General features: G+C 37.6%; 1 long non-coding RNA gene across 1 annotated transcript in view; it reads right to left on the bottom strand.

Moving 5' to 3' along the window:
- The window catches only part of LOC308066872, a 151,057-nt gene that overhangs the window by 33,712 nt on the left and 103,257 nt on the right, over positions 1-14,088 (bottom strand). The window contains exon 3 of the long non-coding RNA XR_013929349.1: positions 1-14,088. This exon is cut by the window's left edge and continues 33,712 nt beyond it; it is cut by the window's right edge and continues 98,514 nt beyond it. This is a non-coding gene — a long non-coding RNA (uncharacterized lncRNA).

The raw sequence follows: 14,088 nt of genomic DNA, 5'->3' as shown, positions 1-14,088 counted from the left end.
GAAGAAGTCTGTAGGATGCTCTTATGCCATTCCCCAGCACCACCACCCTCCTTTTTTTTTTTTTTTTTTTTTTCAGGGAGACACTGAAAGCCCATTTTCACAAACAGGAGTCTCTGTTTTGATGGCTTTTGATCAGGCACTAGCCCTTCAGCACTGCCGGCCACTGTGGCAAAATTGACCACAGCAGCATTAAATTATTCTGACTCATATTGCTGGCTGTGCAACTAAGACCCATAACATCTGAAGACATTTCTAAGATGATTTCATGGCACAGTAGAAAAGGACACCTGAGCCCAACTTCTTTATAGCTATTCATAATATCTGGAAATCCATTAAAATCTGACCAACATGCTAGCTTTGTATTTGCATACCTGATTAGAAGGCTGTGCTACAGAATCATCTGTTTTAATTGTTAACATTGTGTCCTGGGTTAATAGCTGAAGTACTACAGAGGATACTGTAACTTTGAGCTCTTGTTCAATGGCTGTTATTAGCACTCATCAGGTATGAAAGACTAAAATTAAAACTAAAGCTGTTTGTTGACAGGAAGAATAAATCTCATAAGACCTTTAATCTAAGTGCATTATGTCGAGTCAGAAATGATTCACAGATGAAAAGCAGTTATTGATTTCAGCAAATTAAGAAAAATAGAATACGTATTGGAACTTATTTAAATATCCTAAATTCCGCTTAATAGCACAAGCTGCTGGCTTTGCAAAATTCTGGAAATGCACCCTGCCGTTTGTACTAATTGGTGGGAAATGCAGGCCTGTGTCAAAGACAACTAATTGTCTGATGAAAATAGCTTGTTTCTGACATCAGTATGTACCACACCCCTGTATCACATGAGGAGGGTTTCAAAAAGGTGTTACATATTGTCATGGTAATTATAATTGGGTTATATGTATCCAAGGTACAGAACCCATACAAGGTGATGGCATAAAAGAGGGTCTTATAAATGAGACTGTAGGGCATTTAACTAAACAATTGCATGCAGAATAAAGAGCTTACATAAAAGTGTATTATGCAGATGTTAGAAACCTGTGTCTCTGAGAAGACACTATTTTGACCATAATGCATTCTGTCATGTGAGATAAAATGCAGAGAACATTTACATTTCTCCCACTCACTGAGCTTCTACCACACGGCTTGCATTTTTCTCACATCAATAGACATCTTTTTAAACATTATATTCATGTCTGTCTCTCTTGATGGCAAATAAAATTCAATAAATAAAATACTTTATGATAAATATGTTAGATTTAAGAAGCAGTTGTGATAAAATGAGCATGTTTTCAAAAATGATTTGTTAAAAACAAATAAATTTAACAAGACGTGTACACAAGCTCAAAATATATTAGTATATTGTAGATGATGCACAATAACATAATGACCCAAAAGAGCATTTGCACAGTTTTTCACACTGCTTAACTTACTGCTAAGTAAGACAAATAATCAACAGAACTTGGACCCACTGCCTCTGTAGATCAGATCAATATATGACTGCTGCAACTGCGTGACTTGGCAGGGCATTTTCAAACCAGCCACAGTTACAGATAGCTACTGTGTAGTAGGGGACGTGTTCACTACAAAACCATCAACAAGTCTAGTGTCACTTAGAATACAGTTATAGATGACTAAATATTTCTATCAATACTATAATGCACAGCACATTGTTTTGCATCCACTCAACCAGATCGGTGTACTTGGCAAACCAATAATTTGTAAAAAAAAATAATTAGTGCATACAATTTAAATGTCCTACTGTGCTCCTGGTAATCATCTCCTTTTAGGTAATTTGAAATTGCACAGTTAATGTGTATCATCTTAGAGTTAAACAAATAGAAGACTTATGGATAAATCACCACTTCCTCAGTTTCTTTTCAAATTTTTGCTTCTACCTTTTTGCAAGATGTTTATTTCTCAACTGTTATTCCTAGTTTTCATTTATTTTTGCTTTTAAAAGTGTAAATCATATAAAAAGTGAACAATCTTGTTGTATCCTTTAATTGCTTTTATTTGATTGTCTACTTATTAGTTTCCCACTTTTTTATTATTATTAATTTTTATTTTTTATTTAGTAACTACTTTAAAAGAGTGGTTTCAGTGTTTTGTTATTATTTCCCTTATGGAACTGCCAAGAAAGTTAAAAGAGATACTGTGCCTTTTGGCATTTTTAGAAATGCAAAATATGAAACAGCCCACCACCAATTCAAAGACCTTAGAACACAGACAAGACAAGAAAGTATTATCTACTTTTAATGAGGAAAACTAAGGCATAGAATGAGTAAGCTATTTCCATAATGTCACACATCAAAATAAAGTGAACCCAGACATCTCAATTCTTAGTGCAATGGCTAAACCACATGTCAGCCTTCCTGTAATTTTGAGGATATGGATCCTACTCCCCAAAACTTGAGACTCAAATATACACTTTTGTCTCTACATGTTTTAATCAAGGGGAATAGGCTACATACAGAGACCAAAACGACTGATGTAGGGTAGCTACATCAGTTTTACGTTTAAGTTTTTAATTTAAAAAGAAATACCTATTTTATCATATAAATATGCAAGCCCACTGAAATGGCAGAGTCTCATAAGCACTCGTCACCCCAACTCTTCACTTCCTTCCAGCCATGCAAGGAAATTCTCTTAAGCCACAGAATGAGTGTGTCTTATTTCAGATCAGACCAAATTTACATAGCAAATCACACACAAATCACACAGCTAGATGGAGGAACAGGCTGAGGACAGACCATAACTGCAGGAAAATATGAAGGGTTAATTTCCACTTCTTTGCTCTCTTACTGTAGTGTCAGGCTGTATCTGCAAGCACACTCATGCTTGTGAACTGGGGAGAAGTTACAACGGCAAGATCCATTGCTATAAGAACCCATTTACTACTACCTGCTAGAGCGACACAGGCTTTCTCAGGCTTCAGAGAGGCATTTTCTGTTTGAAACGGAGCTGCTGCTGCCACATCTCTCAGCTTCCTTAACAAAATGCAGGGCAGTGTTCTATACCAGCTAGCAAAGAAATCACACCCAAGTTGCTTCACATTCGTCACAATGTTTGATCTATGTGCACCTGAATCACATATTGCTCAAGGACCAGTCGTCCATGGACGGCATTATCCAAGTTAGTTCTACCTATTGCAAATGTGCTGCTTGATCCACTGTCATTCACAGGCTTACCATTGCTCTCTCGAGGACCAGCCACCACCAGTAATCTTTACACTTGATGCATTTGTCTCTGGAACATGTTCACAACAGGCCGAATTCCGTGTTCCCTGCTAGCACTGTGTTAAAATGCTTCTCAAATAGAAACTGTTTTCTTACATCACAAAGGACAAAGCACTATCTGACATCATGGTATTACTATGCTGAATTTGGTTAGACTTCTTGCAGAATAGTGTAGGTGTAGTTGGCCATGCCTTGGGTCTGGGAGCTATCTTAAACAACTGCTCAAAATTCTCTTCAGCTCAATTTTTGATCCAGCAGCAATGTCCAGATTAAAACTTTAACATAATATATTAAATAAGTGTCAAGCCCTTCAAACCACAAAATTTACTTTAGAACACAAAATATTCAGAAAGAAATGTCTGTTGAAAGTTTTTATATTTGCTTTCTGGAATCTAAGCCTTCAATTCTAACTTTCAAGCTTTACTTCATAGGGCATGAGGTGGAAGATCTACACTTTAGAAATACGAAATCTCCAAATTTCAGACACTATTGCCCGTCATTTGATTTTATTACTTCATACAAAGCATATCAAATATCACGAGATCTGTTACGAATCAAGCGTTTGGGAGAAGTGGTCTCGCAGGAATTGTATCTAACATGTTATTCTGAAATTAAGATATATCTACCTGACATTTTAAAAATATGAAAAAATTCTGAAATTTATATTGAAGCTCTTCATATGGGCTAGGCATCTATAGCACCGAAACAATGTAACTTCTGAGTAGAGTGCAGAGGAATTGAAAGGGATCACCAGGACTGGAAGACAGAGGAGGCATTTTGATCCCTGCAGGAGACTAAATTAAAAACACCACCACGACCACTATGGGCAACAGTTATACTTTAAATTTTGATAACCTATTTTAGAATGTTTCTTCTTAAAAACCCAAAAACTAATGTTTCTATTAATATCACACTGAGAAACAATATTTTATTTTTTAATTAAACTATTGAAATATTCCCCCCTCCCCAGTGAAAAATGGCTTAATAATTATAATCCTATATTTGGTGCCGCAGCTTAAATGCAGTTGCCCAAACTTACAAATTATAAATTAAGTTTCAGCTAAATAGATTTCTACATTTTTTTAATGCTATAAAAAATTGTATGCTTCAAAAGTGAAAATAAATATTGCTTTAACATTTAGAAAAAGGTTTGCATAATTAGCAATCATTTCTTAATCTTGGAGACAAACTTGCAATAGTTTTAATACTAATGAAACTCTAATCATTACAAGTTATTGGATTAGGCTGACTTGTCCAACTCTTTTTGAGACAGGATTTTTCTGATGCCTCAGTTGCTCCCAATTTGAAGCTCCATATGCTTTTTGTACTATCACATGCATGTAATGGAACCAGTCTCCTCTACAAAAAGGATTTCTGGTTAGAAACCTCTTTCCTTGCCCTTGCCTTTTCAGAATCCTGTCAAAGAGAGAGAGAGGGAGTAGAGTGGAGTGAGGAGGTGATAGGATTGGCAAAGGAGGTGTCTACATAACCTACGGCTCTTTCCTGTGTGACTGCCACCCATTCTGCCCTGACAAATACCTGCTTTCAGAGAAATTCAGTTGTAGTAGAAGTCATTCCCAGAAAAGCTGGGGTTTAAGTAGTATCCAGTGAGCTTAGGAAGTAAGACAGTAATAAAATCACCAATAAATACTTTCCCTACAGGAATACGTAAACTGGACAAGCTTTAGAAAAGCACCAGTGGTAATCGCCCCCATTGAAACTGGTCCAAATCCCCACTGTTTTTCAATGGGACTATACATAGAGTCATGTCTCGCCCTATTACTCATTTTAACATTGTTTTAGGATAACAGTTACTTCTTTCATGATTACTGTCATTTTGATTACTTCAGCGTCTAAGAGAAATACTCACTTACCGCAACTCCACTCAGCTATTTCATGTCTCAAAACACAGACTTTTTTTTCTATTTTAAGTCTATAAATCCACTTTATATATATATATATATGACACATATTTAGCTATTAGACATATGATTTGGTTTTGTTTACACGGTACGGAATTGTACTTTTCAACATCTGATGTTCCTTATGGCAAGACATGAAAAATTGTCCACGTTTAAAGGACTTGGATGACCCCAGCTTCAGTTCCCTACATTACCAAAGACACTTCAAATTAGACCTACAAAGGCATCCCCACATAGCATAACGTAGAAAAATATGGTCCTTATTGCAGGATCTAGGCTGATCCTGCAGTAAATCTCCATGAGAATGCCATCAGAACTTCTGTGAACATGTGGCCTCTGTTGCTCCCTCCCCCTGGGTTCATGAGTCCTCTATTTCTTTCCGAACAGTGGCTCTGTTTCACCAGAAAAGGTTACAGAATATTCTGGAACTTTGTTTCATGGCCTAATGGCAATAGTATTGTCCTAAATGGTACACTGAATTTGAGACATCTGCTACATCAATATTACTACCTCTTGGTCAAGTGCTCTGTCTCCTCAGCTTTTGTATAAACAGAGGCTCTTGGCACAGCTGTGACATCTGGGTTTTAGTGTAAACAGTGAGCATGCTTTACACTGTAAAGAATAGTATACCTTATTTTCTAGAGTCTTGCATGAAATTTTACAACAAAATCCACAAGGTAAGTCCCATAACACTCTGGCAGGCCCTAACAAGCAAGGACTTTAGCTTCAACCTGTCTCCCAGCTTTCAGCTGGCACCCGTGCTGTGTCTTTGTTACATTCCTCTTAAAAGGTGTCCTGAGGCAGCAAAAGGAAACCTGCTCATGCTGGAAACAACCAGTGCCCTGAGGAACTCCCAGCCCTGCCTGCCCCTGCCCGGCCTCTCCCGGGGCTCCCCCCAACCTGCCCATGGCCCAGGACCCCATGCCAGCCCACGGAGCAGAAGGGAGGCAGAAAAGAGCTGCCAGAAATAAGAGCACGCAGCTCAGGGAGCCCAGGACTGAAACAAAATCGTCCCCTGAAGACGCAGAGACCCAAATACAGGTAGTGGACTAGGAATCATACAGAAAAGACAACCCAACCCCTGCTGCTGTCAGGGGGGGAAGATTTCTTTACAGGCTCTGTCTCCTGAATTTTCTTTATGTTTGCTCTTCAGTTTTATGCTCAAGTAAAATCTAGCTTCAAAGGTGGGTGGTTTGTTGTTGGGTTTTTTTTGTTTTGCTGTTGTGTTTTGAAACAAACCTTTTTTTGTGGTGCTTGGGGATGTTCACTTAAGGGAGAAGGTTCTGGTGGAAATCTGGCAGAGTCAAAGTCCTGTTACACCTCTCAGACCAAGAGCTATGCTGTAAAACAAAGCTCTGCTGAGTTGTTACTCATCACTCCACTCCACCCCTGCCCAGTACTAAAAGAGTTTCACTTTGCATCTCCATCAATGACACTTCTACTGAACCCCTCTTCCACCACATGCTCTGCAAGGGGGCCTTGCAGGTGGCCTAGCGCCACTGCTTGCATTTCACCTTCTAAATGTAGAAAACTTACTTTTGTGATGAAATTACACTGTGAGCCAATGGAATATGTTTGAAGAACCACTTAAAAATGTGTTTTAATCTGGAAAAGAAAGTGTTCAGTTTTGACTATGGCAAGACCCTCCAGTTATGTCAATGAAGAGTTTGGCCTGCTTAAGATCTGCATCTTTATACAGATTTAATAACCCATAATTTGTGAGAACATTTTCAAATTACAAAAAAAGTCACAATACTGGCACAAACATCTTCATGTTCCAGTTCTTAAGGTCATATTATAATATGTTGTGCTTTCTTGGAAACACAGTTAACAACATTAAAAGTCTCTGACAATTTCTTTGAGACAAAGAGGCTGCCAGGGAAGCTTTCTACCCCCCTGGATTGTTATGCAAATAGTTAAAATATTGAAATGAATTTAAGGAGTTATACTCTAACACATCAGTCCTGTTATAATTTGGAGACAATGAATAATATATTCCAGACAAAGTGAAGGCAGCTATAGAAGTAAACTAAAATAGGAAAATTACGCCCACCAGGCATTTAAATTTAGGAGCTGAATAAATTATCCATACATTAAAAGGTTCATATATTTCAAAGAAAGCATAAAAAAGTTTAAAAAAATAACTGAGAAAATGTAACAAAAAGCAGAATAATTCCAAATGTGATCAAAGCTGGTGTGGAAACCTATTAAATGGATATCCTTGTTGCACAAAAATTATACAATACTACTTTCACAGATCTATTCTTTTAGCAGATATTCACTGAGAGCCTCTGCTGTTTTATGAAATGAGTTTTAATCTGGTACACTGAAAAAAAGAACCATATAAAACTAAGATTTTTATCCATTCAAATTTCTGTTGCATTTTTTCATCTTTTGCCACAATGGACATTGATTGTTTTTTAATCTAGTGTATTCTTTATCTGATATTCTTTCAAAAGGACTTCCATATATTCTTGTATCATTCAGTTCACTGCATATGCTATTCTTACGAATCTATTAATTAAAAAGCCCACTCAGAGTATTTGAAGAAAACTGAAAATACTTCAATGGTTTTTCATCACACTGAAAAGCCGATTCTCGTGACATTCACCTAGGCCCTATCTGCAATTTTGTACACATAGTGCTTTCAAATATGTACCACTGCCACAGAGTATCTGAACTGTTACTGTCTGATTTTATAACAGATTTTGTTAAAAATATCTGAGCAGCGCTTAATGTTTTTTCATTAAGGTGGATTCAGAATAGAGGAGATGCTCTCACTTATGCTATAAGATTTAAGAAGTCTGTGAACAATTTTTTTCAGACTTCCAGTGAACAGAACTAATGATATATACTTTCCAGTAAGGAACAGTCTTATCACTGTGTAATACTGCTGTTTAGCAGAGATTGCATTACACTTGCAAGCTTCAAAAGGGATGTGCTGCTTTATAGCTCACTCTGAGAGAATGAGCACCTTCAGGTGAATCCAGCCAAGACAATCGACACTGGTACAACAGTGACATAGTCCGGTAGTTTTCTTCTGTGGGCAGTAGCGGTTGCAAAGTAATGCTCAATGGACTGCAAGCCTGGCTGGTCACATAAAGATAGATTTCTGAGACAGACACAAATGCATTTTAACATCTTACAGAACACTGACAATATCTGACTTTACCACCTGACTTCTGAGAACCTTTTGCATCAAGGTACCGTGTCACAGAAATAACAGTGAACCTGTTCGCTTCTTGCAAATGGCTCATAGTCATGACATTCAACTACGTGATTACACAGAAATGAAGACTAGATTTGTACAATTGTGTATATTAGAAGACAGTAGAAGATATTTCTGAGGCCAGTTGTATGGAGTTCAACAAGGAGAAGTGCTGGGTCCTGCACCTGGGTCACAATAACTCCATGCAAAGCTACAGGCTGGGGGCAGAGTGGCTGGAAAGCTGCCTGGTGGAAAAGGACTTGGGTGTGCTGGTTGACAGCTGGCTGAACATGAGCCAGCAGTGTGCCCAGGTGGCCAAGAAGGCCACCAGCATCCTGGCTTGTATCCAAAACAGTGTGGCCAGCAGGACAAAGGCAGTGATTGTTCCCCTGCACTCAGCACTGGTGAGGCAGCACCTTGAATCCTGGGTTCAGTTTTGGGGTCCTCACTTCAGGAGGGAAATAAAGGTGCTGGAGTGTGTCTGGAGATGGGCAATGGAGCTGGTGAAGGGTCTGGAGAACAAGTCCTGTGAGGAGCAGCTGAAGGACCTGGGGTTATTTGTCTGGAGAGGAGGAGGCTCAGGGGACATCTTACTGCTCTCTACAACTGCCTGGAAGGAGGTTGTAGGCAGGTGGGTTTAGGTATCTTCTCCCAGATAACAAGGGACAGGACAAGAGGAAACAGCCTCAAGTAGCACCAGAGGAGGTTTAGATTGGGTGTTAGGAAAAATTTCTTCACTTCAAGAGTGGTCAAGCACTGGAACAGGCTACCCAGGGAGGTGGTGCAATCACCATCCGTGAAGGTGTTTAAGAAATGCATAGATGCAGTGCTTGGCAACATGGTTTAGTGATGGACTTGGCAGTGCTGGGTTAATGGTTGGACTTGATGCTCTCAAAGGTCTTTTCCAGCCTAAATGATTCTATGATTCTGTGATTCCATATTTCATACTAAGTTCAAGTAGCAGACACGAGTATTATCCTTGAAACAACTAGTTTCACAATATCAGGAAGCTTTTTTTATTTTTATCTGCTATGTCATATACATTTATTTATCTAAATTTAAGCAGCTTACATGCTGGGCATTTCCCGGGCACCTGCCTATGAAGGAAACAATAGCTACTCTGCAACTATGTGGCGCATTCCCACCTTTGTGCAGTAAGTGTGCCTCCATGCCAGCTAGCTTATTCCATTTGGAAAGCCAGATTGTATCCAGTGTGTTTTAAGGACATTTCCAAAGGGACTTAATGCATAGTAGTTTGCACACCCTAAATCTGAGCCTCCCTTACTGCATACTTATTCCACAAATAAAGGCCACAGTAGAGCCTCGGTAGAAGGTCAAATCTCTGTTTAAAATCATTAGAGGCTCATCAGTATGATGTGGCCCATTGTTTATAACATAATGAATGAATATTAGCTAAAAATCATTTGAACGGCACTTTACTTACAAACATATTTAAAGCTATCTGTGCTCAGTGCTATCATAATTCTGGGAGTAATAGCTCTGAAATATACAAGTCTTACTTGCTTATGAGGAATATATGGGCAGAATGAGAATGTTCCAAAGGGCTCTGTTTTTTCTGAGGAATAAACACATAAAAGATTCACTATCAAGGAGATTTTATAGTATGGAATCCAGACAAGACTGATGTGTAATGCAGCAATTTATGCTTCTTAATTTAGCTGGTCAAGTTTCATGGAAATTTGTGGTTTTGCTATAAAATTATATAGCTAAGAAGTTACACAGTAGTAGGTCACCAAAGAAACCATCCGTTCTGCCTTTGAACATGTCCTGAACTTAGGTCTTTTGGGATGTGTGGTTTGGTCACTGATTTAATATTTGCAACATGCCTTGTTGTGACTAGTCAAATTCAAGTATTTAATTTTGTGAGAGCCAGCTCTTTACCTGCAAGTTGCAGCAGTGCAATTACATTAGCTCTGGGTGTAGGGGGTTTTGCCTGATGATTTGTGTAGGGGGTTTTGCCTGATGATTCATTCATATCAGTAAAAGTTCTAATGCAGACATAATTATATCAGTGTGCCAACTCCTACAACTTTAAATGCTTTCCCATTCCTAACAGGAGAATATTTTTAAAAACGGTTGTGTCCCTAGACATGCCCTTTCTTTGGTGATTTGCAGAAGTAGGAATGCATCACCTGTCAGGAAGTTAACAGGGATAAAATAATCCTTTATTGCCTTTGGGACAAAAGTACATAAGCTTTAGGCCTCCAAATTTAAACTCTTGCTGCAAAACTAAGCTTCACAAATGCAAAGAGCAAAAGGGGATGTGGCCTCTGGCAGCACAGGACCGCTGCCCCTGTCCTTACACTGGCCACCTCAAGTCGCAAAGGACCATGGATTTGTAGCTAGGTTAGGATAGATTTGGGACAAATCAGAGTACTTTTCTGAACTGTCATAGTAAGAAAATGCTATATTAATAGGTGGCAGGAACTGTCCAGGCTTTTTCTGGAGAATTAATGAAAGATGCAAAACAAGGGTGATCTATAATTTCCTGTCTAAAGTGTCAGGATGGATATTTGTTTTGCTCAGAGGCAAGAGAGAAATTTTGTAGTTTGGCTAATATGTAGGGTCCTTTCCAGTAAACTGATGAGTCATAGGAAGAACCTACAGGTCACTTAGGCATGTGGAAGCACCTCTGCATTTTGTAAGGCCAGACAGTTTCAGAATTGTGAGTTGTACTGAAGAAGTTATTGATTGATAATTCAGAGAAGTTAATGAAATTGTAACACAATCAAACCATAACCCTTTGCATCTAGTACTTTTCTGCATACTCAGCATACCTTATTCTCGACACTTCCTGATGTATGTGAGCAGCTAAATAGTATAAATCATCGTTTTACTGATCTAAATGAATCTTCAACAGATACCTTAAAATACACCAGTATAGTATAACTCCAACTTAATCCCAGTGGATAATTAAATTGAAGACAGATTTTAAAAGGATAAAGAAGGGTAGATTTTAAGTTTTACTGATGAAAGATGATGGGTAAATTCTGCACATCGAGGAGCTGCAAACTCAGGATGCAGAAGCTTGTTTTGTATCTTATTTTCAGCTGAGGTGCCTAGAAATAAAAATAATGCTTCTTTCTTCTTTTTTCTTTTTTAAGAAAAAAAAAAAAGGAAAAAAGCTCTAGTTTCCTCCGAAGTTATGTCATTTCTTTCATACATGTCTTTCCTTTGTTCAAAAAAAAGGCTTTTGCCTTTTGCCTACATGCCTGATTTTCAGTGCTATATGTCAAAATCTTACAGTAAACATTTAATTTTATCACCTATTCAGTACACAAGACAAAAACAGCAATTATTTCAAGTACAGGGTTTGTGGATTCTTTTTAATTTCCATTTTAAAACCTTTGACTCCAAATCCAAGCCTTCCAAATTTGGCAATACTTTGTATTTTTTGATGTCTTCCAATTTAATAATTCCAATTTCATGTTGCTATGAAATCAGCCACTTGGAGAAAATACGTAAGAATCTTGATTTGCCTTTCTGAATCTATTTTTCACAGTTGCAAAGTCCTGGTCAAATAAATTAAATTACTGCAGCAGTATGTAACTAATTTTATGTAAATTAAGGTGTTAATGTTCTGAATCGCATTCCTGAAAATGGTCTGTTTTCTCTTGCAGCTTTTCTTCATTAGTGACACAATGGAAATCTAAAAATTAATTTCTACAAGGCTAAGTGTTGCTCCCTGACCTCTAAAAGAATTAAATTTATAGATAGCCTTAATGGTCAGCTGGCACTTCTCAGTAACATACCCAAATAAATCAAGACCCCTGCCTATGTGCCAACAGAATGGGCTAATGTGAATTCAGGGTTTTTTTAAACATCAGATGATCTATTCAAATTTTAGTCATGTTACTGGGTACCTAATTACTGTAATGTTTTAACCTCTGTTTGTAGCAGTCCCCTAACGCAAGCAGAACTGATGCTTTAGGTTATCAAGAAAAAACAAGATTAGCAGAATGAAATAAGCATAATTGGAAGCTGTAGGAATACAAAGTCAGAAAGAGCCTTATTTGATCAGGAAGGTTCAAGTAACAGATATATTCAGGCAGACACACAAGAGGCAAATCTGAAAAAAGGTAGCTAAGACCTCAATTTCCAACAACCAGTTTCCTCACTTTGTCTGTCATGACCTCAGATTAGACTGGGAGAAACCACGATTTGATTATTTTTTTAATTGTTCTTGCAGGCAGGTCCAGATTGGTTCTATGTTAATTTCTTTGAGACATATAATAAATGATCATCTGCAATATTAAAATAGACTAGGTCATGTTCTTCAAACACTGGATGAGAAATTATATTGGCTTAAAGAGATACAACCTCTACTGCTACAACTTTTCTGAATATACCTATGCTTTACACAGGCAGAGTATCATATACAGGAAGGTAATTTTTCCAGCCTACTCCATCAGTTTAATGCACACCTCTTGCAGCATCACTGTAAAGGATAAAGAGGTGAGAAGAGACACTTCCTTTGTATTTCTAAAATCCATTTTCCAGATAAATTTTCCTAGCCCAGTTACCTCACTTGTTCCTCCTTGCTGAAATCTATAAAAGTTTAGTCATTGGCCTTAGTGAAAAATCTGATGGTTTTGCATAGCCACATACCTCTGAGAATCTCACGGTACAGTATAGTAAATGTTACCATTTGTCAGAAAAAAAAAGTCTCAATCTGAGATTAAGATTTTTTTAAAATAAATGACATGAATATTAAAAACTTAAAAGTCCAGACTGTCAATACAAAGAATTTTGCAGGATCTTTAAAAACTGGAAACAAATTTTGGCAGCCCAGATTATTTTTTTGGTTATGTAAGTGTGATTAATAATGTTATTTGTATTTTACAGCTATATAAATATAAATATATATATATGTATATGGTTCACCTTTTCCATAGTGTGCAGATATTTAGGGTGATTGATTTGGGCTTGCCTAAACTCCTAAATATCTGTACCTCACTTTATCCAGCATAACTTCAAAAAAGAGGTCTTAAATTCTCCCAAACCAGTCACTTCATGAAACTGGCTGAAACTTATGGAGTGACTGAAGTCAATATATGCTAACAGCAATAGCTATGCTTCTGAGCCATATAGGTTAATGAGTTACTACTGTGCATCAGCTGAACCACGTTAGCTGTTTATTCAGTCATTGTTTGTGTCAAACACAAAGTAAAACACATTAGGTTAAACTTTAATGAAAGAAGGTTATGCTAATGCCCTTTACTTTGTATTTGCCAAAGGCTGAGTTCACATAGTACCTCTTAAAGCAATGGTAACTTGGTCAAATAGCTGAGGCCTAAATAACAGATTGGAACAGTCCTCCTGATTTCTGGTTCCCTGTTGCAATTGTTAAACAAAACTCAACTTCATAGATTTCAAGGCAATATTTATTTGTGCAAGGAAATGTGTTGTCAAAAAGTTGAGTAGCAGTGAACTTCATTCAATCTGTAAGTACAGTGAATAATCACCATCTCCCCCCTCATATTATTTCTTCAGAAATCAAGATCTAAGCCCTCATCCACGTACATGTGTGTATAGACTTTTAATAAAAATGAACTTCTGAAAACCAGGGCAATTGAGCCTTGTGTATACAAGCCACTAGAAAGGAGGCAGCACTTGTTGCAAGGTGATATATGAAAAAGAGTGGCTGAAAAGGCAAAAATAAAATTAACTGGAAAGAAGTCATGAATAGAAGTTT

Source organism: Falco punctatus, assembly GCF_963210335.1.
Source record: "Falco punctatus genome assembly, chromosome: 7".
Lineage (NCBI taxonomy): Eukaryota > Metazoa > Chordata > Aves > Falconiformes > Falconidae > Falco > Falco punctatus.
The sequence above is the reverse complement of the archived record's forward strand: the minus strand, read 5'-3'. Positions and strand labels throughout refer to the sequence as shown.